General features: G+C 35.3%; 1 long non-coding RNA gene across 2 annotated transcripts; it reads left to right on the top strand.

The window, feature by feature from the left end:
• Positions 1-1,457: 1,457 nt before the first annotated feature.
• LOC123541250 (uncharacterized) lies at positions 1,458-8,497 on the top strand. Of its 2 annotated transcripts, none has more exons than XR_008367964.1 (6): positions 1,458-1,613; positions 3,227-3,393; positions 5,341-5,513; positions 6,817-7,008; positions 7,447-7,558; positions 8,311-8,497. It is a non-coding gene; the product is annotated as an uncharacterized LOC123541250 (long non-coding RNA). The 2 variants fall into 2 exon arrangements; XR_008367965.1 differs by having other exon boundaries at positions 7,447-7,563.
• Positions 8,498-11,380: the final 2,883 nt, after the last annotated feature.

Genomic DNA, 11,380 nt, shown 5'->3' with positions numbered 1-11,380 from the left:
AGTAGAGGATGATTTCGCGCCCTCTATGGCTGCAGTTGCTGTAAAGCGCCTTTGAACGTGTTTATCATGAAAAGGGCGCTATATAAATCTGGTATAATAATAATGATGATAATAATAATAATAACAGATTGTTAGCTTTGTATCGGGAAAAATACACGAGTTCTTCAGTACTCTAGGAGCGCAATATTCTTCCGCTGAAGAACGAGTGCATATTTCCCCATGCAAAGATGATAACATTTTTATAACATACGCATCTATAAATATTATGTAAATATCATATGTTCAATAGCCTGAATAGGATTGATAATACTGAACTAAATAGAAAAAATGTGCAACAATACACACATAAGTACGTCACGCACCCGATACGAAATTCAGGCGTTAGTGTATGGAAAAATATTGGCGTTTCCGGTGCCATACTTATTATGAAACTTATTTTGCATAGCTATGATGGGATAAAATCAATTTGTACACTATCAACAAACCGAAAGAATTCAATTTATTATAATCATAATGTTTTTTTCGTCAGATTAGTCAGTACTTGCACTATTTATAAGCTCAGGATTGGGGAGTCAAATTATACCTTATGTCTTCATTGCTTATAGTACCAGGACTATGATACTGGAGTCAAAGTAGAGCGTATTTTCAAACTTTTATGTGATAAAAGAGTTCTCGAAATGCTTTTGATTAAAAATACATTTAGTTTTAGAACTCGTTGTTTCAACAATATTATGTTCTCAAAGTGCTCGAAAGCTATCAATCAACTCGTCCAATAACAACTACGGAAACTGCATCATTTAAAACCATTTTCATCATTTATATAGACAAAGCAAATACAATGAATAAACAATTTTCACTGTCAATAAAGCAATATACGTGAGACGACACTCTTTCATTACAGTATATATAACAAAACGTATGAAACTAAATAACTTTCTATCTATTTACCTATAAAAATTGTCAAAAAATATCGCTTGTATTTCACAAGTTAATATGAATAGCCAGAAGAAAATCCGTATTGTACCTTTTGTATTGTATGTTGCCGCAGTACTTTCAATTAATATGCATGACCCGTCAGTTAAAACCAGCACATACAAAAACTTCACTCAGTTCTATTTCAGCGTCAATAAACATTGAAGATTTCGTTTGGTAACAAAACAATAAAAAAAAAAGTTGGATGCATAAAATAAATAGGTCATTGGTAGCTCGATCTGAGATTTTGTATTAGATTGTATTCGGCTCGAGATTACAAGGTTGGATCACACTCGGCGCGAAATCAAGTGTAGTAAATTTGTCACAGCATACAATATTCAATATACGTGGGTAAATAAAACTTTTACTATTGAAATAAGAACAGTAAAAAACCTAAAATAATTTCACACAGGTGAACGAAATATTGTCAAACAATATTGAGTCCTCTATTATAGTAGGTAAAGATGATATAATGGGTCGTGATCTCAATGACCAAGAATGCTCGAGAAAATCATGCAACTTTGGATGTACACATTGTTACTGTGATAGAGTTACACTTATTTAAAGAAACTTTGAATACATATCCAGAATTTTCAAAAGAATTCAAGGATAAAATACAAGTGACATTCAGTCTTAAGCGGGTAAGTATAAAATTTAACCATCCAATTTATCCTAACCGTGTCTTCTATTTTTTTTTTTTTGCTAAGTTACATCTTATTTGTTTTTAAAAATAAATTCCTTATATCTCTTCTACATCATAGATATCATATAAGACACTGTCTACATCTGGAATCTAGCGGCTATCAACTTATTCTTATTAAAGTTAATTTTTTATAATTATTGGCGATGTATTTTAAGTCAGTTTATCCTAGAATGTTTTAGTTGTTATAGTGTGATTTTCCCTGCCAGAACTGATAAAAACAACAACAAACACCAAACAAAATAACTATGTACCCATGATTCTGATTATCTGAGATTTTGCAGTAAACCATATATATATATACTCTTTATTTCCCCATTTGCTGAGATTTTTAACAAACAAATAAAGTGAGCAAAAATGACATATAAAATGCGTGGCATTCAAAATTGAGAAACTTTTAACATATTTTACAATTGTGTACATGAAACAAACATTATGTAAGTTTCAGAAAAGTATGAAACATATAATACAAGACTTTAGTATAAACATGAAAAAGCGGAGAAGTACAAATATCAGGTAGCAATACACAACAATAACATATATTTGATATTATTCAACACTGCCTGGAAAAAGTAGATAAAATAGATATAGGGATAATGGTAACATTTATATTTAATCGCCTTGTCAAAAGTTAATGCAAGAGGTATCAAGGAATTGTGATTTTGTAGTAATATATATAGAATTCACAGGTTCAAATAATATTATAAATAAATTTCATGTACAAAAAGTTTTATGATACATATTTAAAATCACGCGTTTCATCTATATATTGGTCAAAACTAGTATACTTATACGTACACATACATATACACATATCAATATATGTTAAGACTTCAAGTAATGCAAGCAGAATTTTGTCGTCATGTTAAATTTAATCACATGAGTGATTCATCAAATTAGTATACGCTATATATAATCTTGATGGGGTAGAACACGTTTGCTTCCTTTTAAAATTCTCATCTTAAGTGTATTTCTCCTGCACGTTGTATAAAATGAGCCGCGCAATGACAAAACCAACAAAGTGCGTTTGCGACCAGCATGGATCCAGACTAGCATGCGCATCTGACTTCTGTCATTAAAGAATCTGTTAGCGAACAACATGGATCCAGACCAGACTGCATGGATGCGCAGGCTGGTCTGGATCACTGACAGTCGCAAAGCCACAATGTTGGTTTTCTCATGGTGCAGCTCAAATGTCAAGAAGTTAAATTCTACATATTTCTGTTACAAAACCTCTGCAATGCTGAATTTACCATAGCCTGTAATAAGATGTCATAATCAATCTTCACCTCGGAGGGGTCAGATTGTCTATCTATAATTAATGTAATTGATTGACACTAAATATCTTTATACGACAAGAGGTCGCAAATGCAATTATAAGGACAGAACATTAATTCAAAGGGTTTATTCAGTTTTACAAAATTGAATTTCAAGTAACTCCAGACACTACCCCCCGCCAACCGCCCCCAACCCCCCACCGCCTCCCGCACCTCGATTTTGTTAGCATTTACAGTCCATCTTCTTAAACACATTTTTTTTTGTGATTTCTTCAAGATGCTGAAGTGTTTCTTCGTTTGACACCATCTCGACAAGTGGGCGATCTACCTGCTAGCACGGGACCGCAGTAAGGTGAAGGTGAGCCGACATCTATGACATTCTAAATTGCTCTGTAGCAAGCCAAGGTGAGACAAATACAACGTTCAAAGACAGAACAGTGAAAAGTAAAGACTTTATTTATAAATATTATCATAATAAAAAGTCATTCCATGATTTTTGATAATATATCTGAGAGATAATTGAAACAAAGCGTTAAAATCTTTTATGATTTTTAAAAATAGTCAGTGTAAACAGCAGTAGGTTAATTAACAAAGCCTTCAGTACTGTAGAAACATTTTTTCCTCGGTTCTGTATAAGACAGGGTCCAAGTATTTCCGAAAAAGGAGAAAGCAGAAATCACAGCTGAGAATACATAATTTTCTGATGTACATGACGGCTTAGATTTTCTGTGAGCTGTGAGAACGTGGTTTAGGTCGCACTAATGAGATTTGGTGCAAACTGTGCGAGGCTATTTGCGCACTGTATATGGTCTTGCGCGCACTCTGCGAGGTTCAGTGCGCACTCTGCGAGATTAAGCGCGAACTATGCAAGATCTAGTGCGAACTATGCGAGAATTAGTGCGCACTATGCGAGATTTAGTGCGCACTATGCGAGATTTCGGGCGAACTATGCGAGATTTAGTGCGAACTATGCGAGATTTAGTGGAACTATGCGAGATTTAGTGCGCACTCTGCGAGATTAAGCGCGAACTATGCGAGATCTAGTGCGAACTATGCGGGATCTAGTGCGAACTAAGCGAGATTTAGTGCGCACTCTGCGATATTTAGGGCGAACTATGCGAGATTTAGTGCGAACTATGCGAGATTTAATGGAACTATGCGAGATTTAGTGCGCACTCTGGGAGGTAAAATGCGTATTGTGTAAGGTCTGACGCGCACTACGTGATTTTTTTTTTAATTTAAAAATAACATCTAGTGGGTAGCCCGCCTAGTAGCTGACGAACACATGATTTTGAAGACCTAATGATATTATTCTCATCAGATATTATTTGAGAAATGCTTTTATTCATGGATACCATTTTTCCTTTTTGTTTTCGCTTTTTGTTGATAACGCCACAACGGCATAATTATAGGTCATGCGGCAACTTATTAAAGAAGAAGTCCGTTGCTCAGTTTCAGAGGACTTCACGTATTGCTTTTTTAAAATCCATTATTGATATGAAATGAATTATAATTTGGATATCCCGCTTTATGAATGTCAGATAATGCTTTAATATATCTTTAACATTTTTATTCTTTGTGAAAAAATATCTGAATATTGGCAATTATCTCGCCTCCTACAAGTTTCTTGCATTTCTATTGGTCAATAGACGTCACGTGGAGACAGGATATATTCCATATCCTGCTAGTATATTTCAGATATGAATTTTGATCAAAACAAAATGGCTGCCACACTGCTGGCGTAATTGAATCAAGTCAGATTATTTGTTAGCTCCAACGATAGTATCGTTTCCGAGAGTAAATTTAGTGTTTTCTTGCCGATTTCATTCTATATCTAAGTTGAGGCTCATGAAGTTTGACAAAATTAGCCGTAAAAGCGGAATAACTCTGTATGGGATAACGGACGTTGAAATCTTGTTTTGGAAGTTAAATAGTTAAATCATCGTGAAATAAAGGAATTGACATATTTGTTACTCAGCATTTTGTTGTAGGATCATTTAATCTACGTGCAAGATAAATGATTTAACAGGAAACGGGATGGAAGCCGAATTTATGATACCAATATCAAGTTCATATGTTACCTCCTTTCATATGCTATTCATATGCTTCTCCTTCAATATGCTTTTCATATGTTAGCTCCTTTTATATGCAACTCGAAAATCCATATCAGGCTCGAGCTTCGCTCTCGCCCGATATGGATTTCCTCGACAGCGTATATCCCGTATCCTGTCACCAACAAGCAGTGTAACTAATAATGTTTTTCAGTATGAATGTTGCTACAGAAAGTACACTGTTGAAGGCACTTAATGTTTTAAACGTAATCGTGACGCCTGATTTGTATATATTTATGTTTTTGTATGGAAAGATTTTATCGTTTTTCTGGTGTTCTAGGATGGTTAGATACTGCAGCCACGAGAATCAACGAAGCTTACGTTGCCAACGTTACAGATAGTGGACCCAGCATAAAGACGTATTACATCACAGCGTTATATTTTACGTTTACGTCACTGACGTCAATAGGATTCGGAAACGTGTCACCAAATACCAATGGAATTGACATGCAGGTAAGTTTTTACAGACTTTCCATTATTCAATAGTTTAACTATAGGTAGTGTACCGGTGATGACATTCGGGAATTTCCGTCGATTACGTAATTCTCCGTGTGTGACTGTCATGATAGGTAATTACAGTGAGGATGCGCACCCGGATGTTGCAATTTAGTTATAAGCTATTTTAGCTCACCTGAGCCAAAGGCTCATGGTGAGGTTTTGTGACCGTCCGTCGTATGACGTGTGTCGTCCGTCCGTCAACATTTCTAAAATAAATCTTCTTCTTGAAAACCACTGGGCAGAATTACACCTAACTTCACAGGAATGATCCTTGGGTAACCGTTCAAAATATTGAATTCCTTTGCAGAACTAAAAATGGCTGATATTGTAACATATAATGACTGGCTGTAGGGAAAAATCGAGATGCATGCTACGTCAACTTTTGGTGTGTATTTTGACCTATCACCATTGGTAAGGATTTTAGCGTAGACTTAGGATTTTGTTTTTAAATTAACTTCTGTTTGTTGTTTACTATGAATAACTTGTATTTTTATTCTTTAATATTGACCACAGGGAAAAGTCAAGACCACTTTTCTTTGCCGGGTGCAACACAGATATCTTGTTGTTTTTCAACATGTTCAAATCTATAAATACAGATATCAGCATTTGAAAGAATTCAGATCAGTGTAGATCTTCAGACATTTTCAAACTTAATAATGTCTTCTGATATGCTATATAGTTGTAACTTACATACGTTCTGTTAGTATGTTGTCTCGTTATTTAGAAGATGCAGTGTTGACATGCAGTATGTTTTGTGAAAATGTTCCTAGGCAGCAGACGGTGGTAACTCTGTTACATGCAGTATGTTTTGTGAAAATGTTCCTAGGCAGCAGACGGTGGTAACTCTGTTACATGCAGTATGTTTTGTGAAAATGTTCCTAGACTGAAGACGGTGGTAACTTTGTTACATGCAGTATGTTTTGTGTTCCTAGACAACAGACGGTGGTAACTCTGTTACATGCAGTATGTTTTGTGAAAATGTTCCTAGACAACAGACGGTGGTAACTCTGTTACATGCAGTATGTTTTGTGAAAATGTTTCTAGACAGTAGACGGTGGTAACTTTGTTACATGCAGTATGTTTTGTGAAAATGTTCGTAGACTGTAGACGGTGGTAACTCTGTTACATGCAGTATGTTTTGTGAAAATGTTCCTAGACATTAGACGGTGGTAACTCTGTTACATGCAGTATGTTTTGTGAAAATGTTCCTAGACTGTAGACGGTGGTAACTCTGTTACAAAGTCTTGTTTCATTTTAGGTAAAGATGATATATTTGGTGGTGACTGCAGTGACGTAGAATGCTCGGGAAAATCGTTCTATTTTGTACGTGCCCTTAGTTACTGTGATATTAACAAGATAGAGTTACACGTGCTGAAAGAAACAATGGATTTATAACCAGAATTTTCAAAAAGAATTTATGGGTAAAATACAAGTGCCATTCAATCTTAAGGTAAGTATATAAGTAATATAATCTATCCTAGAAATGAAAAAGCCTCAATTTCAAAATTGTTCCAAACTTTAAGAAAAAGTTTTACAATGCTAGTTTTAAATTCTGAAATAAACAAGGTACCACAGATGTAACAGACGCACCACCTCTATCGTTTTTATCTCTATCATAGATATTTTGTTTAAAAGATATTTTTGGAACTGCTTTGATATATTGCACTTGACCTTTTCTAGACAATTTCTGACAACTTTTTCACACGATAAGGTCATTGGCGTATAAAGGTGAGACTACGCCGAATGAACATATAGTCGCGTTTTAGTTGATTAAGAGACAACGAGTGCTTCGCCTAATTACATTAGCATTTTCAACTTGATTTATTAAAAACCATAAGATATTTTTCATTCATTCAAGATGCTAAATTGTGATCTCTTTTGACAAAAGCTCGACGAATGGGACCACAGATCGGAGAAGATGAGCCGACGTCTAGGGCATTCGAATTTTCTCCGCTACCAGCAAGAAGTGGTATAGATACGGCGTTCAAAGACAGATCAGTGTAAAGTATAGACTTTTTTACAATCATTTTCATTAATCAAAGCCTTTCGTAATATTAATGATATATCTAAGCGTTGGCTATATACAAAACATTTGAAATTTTCAAAATTTTCTCAGTTGAAACACTGTGAACGATATAGCCACAACTGTTTTTGTTTTCGAATTGATTTATTAGGGACAGTAGATCTGAATTAAAAATTCTGTTTATTGAGTAAGGATATTAAGTTAAAAGATTTGCCTCCCTTACACCAGGTGTCTTTAAAAGTACAAACAATGTCTCAAGAATTATCTCCCTTATAAAGTACTGTTTTTTTCTCTTCTATTTAGTTTTGTGCTTTTTAACGTGGAAGAAGGCTTGAAATCATTTTATGGTCTAATAATAGAATTACTGATTGTAGTATAAGGCAACGAGTGCATTATCCGTATATAAAATGGCGATGTTTCGTCAGTTGAACATTCATAGCACTTTTAAATCCCCAGAGAAGTTATCTTGTATGTTCTTGACTAAATATCTTAGCTTTACCTTTAACCTTGTTATACAGGCATGTTACAAAGATTTATAACATTATTGCTTTTGTGCCAGTGTTTGGTTATAAATTGTGAACTTCAAAATAACGGGGTTGTTACCCTTAGCGGGTTTAACTATAAAAATGTATAATTATGTCCCTTTCCTTCTCATAAATGTAACGAGAAAGTAGGAATATTGGACACTATTCAATTTGACTAAATAAATAAGAATCTTTTGTTTTTCAGCAAGACGAAGAGTTGACGGATGTTTCATTTCTTCATCAGATTCCAGCCAGTACGTCAAGGTTACAGTGTGTTTTCGGTGTATCTATAAGGTCATTCTTAGAAACATCAGACAGTTGAGCGCCCTCTGGTAGTCGGCGCATTTCCAGCTTTGAGCGCCCTCTAGTAGTCGGTGCATTTCCGGGAAGCTGGTGATCATGATACAGCGCCATCTTGAAAAAATGAAACAGATGTCACTGTCTAACCTCGAGGAAATCGACTGCAAGTGAAACTATTCAGCAAAGTATACAAATATAAAATGGATTTTTAAGATCTACATGTTCCTTGTTGAAGAAATTTCATGTAACATGGTGCTGCCTTCCAGCCGCATTGAAATTATAAAAATGAGATTAGTATTTTCACATCCTAAATGAAATTCAGCAGCGTTAAAGACACGCCTCAAAATAACGGTATTTTTTTTATTCAGTGATGGTAATCATACCTAATGCATGAAAAATATCAGATATACAAGAATTTAATTTCAAATTGACAGTGACATATATTAAGCCAAGACGATGAGTTAAATGTCTTAATATTTTATTATATTCTTAAAACTTTGCTGAAGAGAGATTGTCTGAATAAGTTTGCAGATGAAGTTATGAAAACACATTTATTCCGGAAGGGTCCAAATTGTCCAACTGAAAACTTGTGGTATAGCTGTATATTACCAGTCTTATAAGAATGCTTTTCATGAAGTTTTTATGGGTATAAAAAAGTAGGTCACTAGGTCTAGGTTGGACTTTAATTAAGTTATTCTTGAAATCACGGAAGTGGTGAAACTGATAATAGAATGTTAAGAAAGTGAAAGTGTATTTTCTCATTTTTAACATTTATTCCCAAAAACAACACTTACAAATGTATTATATTTTATTTACTGTTGTCGCTTCTCTGAACTGTATACGTAGGCGAAAATAAATTTCGACTGAACGTGAATCCCATTATTTTCAGCAGAATGGAACGTTTTGAAAATCAAATCTGTGATACTGTAGACAATATACTGCTGTTGCTTGGACTGCGATACTGTAGACGATATACTGCTGTTGCTTGGACTGCGATACTGTAGACGATATACTGCTGGTGTTTGGACCGCGATACTGTAGACGATATACTGCTGTTGCTTGGACCGCGATACTGTAGATGATATACTGCTGGTGCTTTGACCGCGATACTGTACACGATATACTGCTGGTGCTTGGACTGCGATACTGTAGACGATATACTGCTGGTGCTTGGACCGCGATACTGTAGACGATATACTGCTGTTGCTTGGACCGCGATACTGTAGACGATATACTGCTGGTGCTTTGACCGCGATACTGTACACGATATACTGCTGGTGCTTGGACTGCGATACTGTAGACGATATACTGCTGGTGCTCGGACTGCGATACTGTAGACGATATACTGCTGGTGCTTGGAATGCGATACTGTAGACGATATACTGCTGGTGCTCGGACTGCGGTACTGTAGACGATATACTGCTGGTGCTTGGATTGCGATACTTTAGACGATATACTGCGGGTGCTTGGACTGCGATACTGTAGACGATATACTGCTGTTGCTTGGATTGCGATACTGTAGACGATATACTGCTGGTGCTTGGACTGCGATACTTTAGACGATATACTGCTGTTGCTTGGACTTGACGCTAAATATCACATCGACGTGACGTCAGCTGAACAAAATGTATGGGAGAGCGGTGCCTTTGAGAGATAATGTTCCTGGCAAGATGATAATAGCCCGAGGGCTTTAGCCCGAGTGCTATTAATTTTTTCCAGGGCCATTATCACTCAAAGGCACCGCCCTCCGATGTATTTACCTGTTTATTACATGTTTACCTGTAAAATAGTTAGAAAAGTTTAGTGTGTCATTTTTTATGAGAAGTGGCATCTACTGGCATAAGGTTATAATGCAGTAATTCGGTCCAAAATGTGCTTCCGTGGTGTAGTCGAAAGAAGTCCATTTTTCGCGCATTTGCGCATAAATTGGGGGACAAATGGGCATTATTTCACTCGTGGGATGAATTTTACATAAAATAGGACACTTTTCATGCTAATATTCGCATGCTTTTGAGTTGTTTATTGAAAACGAAAGTAGTTTGTTTATTCTGCGGACCGCTTTCTGAAATGCGGTAATATGAGGGTACCTGACTTCAGTTGACTTGCGTTTCACTGCATACTATTCAACAACCCTTTTTCTTTTCGTTTTATTGAAGCAAATGTATGGATATCTTGTGGAAAATAGGTCTACGACGGAGTGAAAATCTAGAAACTGTAACAAAATTGTTCTGAAATAGCTGAATTTTATATGAAACAAAGAACAATTTCTTTTATTGGTATATAGTCATAATAATTTATCAGCTTTTCAGTTTCTGTAGTAAAATATGTAGGGCCTATAAGAGACTATATATTGTATAAAATCAAATACTTTTTTTTTGCTTATAGCATAATTTAGGATTGAAAATAAGTTATATCATGAATAAACTAGAAACTGTAATATTCGCTTTTTCACCTCCATGAAACGCCATGACGTCATTTCTGTTAACGGACGTTAATTTCCCGCTTTAATGCCAGGGTCATTATCGATAATGGCCCGGGGCTTATTATGATAATGTGATAATGCATAACGCAATGCGATAATGGGAGAATTTTAAGCACAAATTTGTTATTATTTATAGATGTAATAAATCGTTGTAGTGATTTAAATATTGGTAGTCATATGAGAATAAACTATTTAGTCTCAAGTCGGATATAAGTTTATGTGATTACCTAGAAAACTGATTTTCAACATTATTCATTTTCCGGGCCGATTATCACCACCCGGCCCGGCTCTGACGTGTATTAACCTCTAAATATTTAATATGTCGTTAATGTTGTCGTAAATTATCATAATCTTCTTCTAGTAAGAAATTTATGTATACTTGAGAGATATCCCAGTTTGTGTTTTGTCGCTGAATACGATCATAGTTTGTTTTTTTTCAACTGGAAGTCAGTTTTCACAAATATTATAATTTTAGAAATTTTCGGCGGAATGA

This window comes from Mercenaria mercenaria, chromosome 16, assembly GCF_021730395.1.
Source record: "Mercenaria mercenaria strain notata chromosome 16, MADL_Memer_1, whole genome shotgun sequence".
In the NCBI taxonomy this organism is placed as follows: Eukaryota; Metazoa; Mollusca; class Bivalvia; order Venerida; family Veneridae; genus Mercenaria; species Mercenaria mercenaria.
The sequence above is the reverse complement of the archived record's forward strand: the minus strand, read 5'-3'. Positions and strand labels throughout refer to the sequence as shown.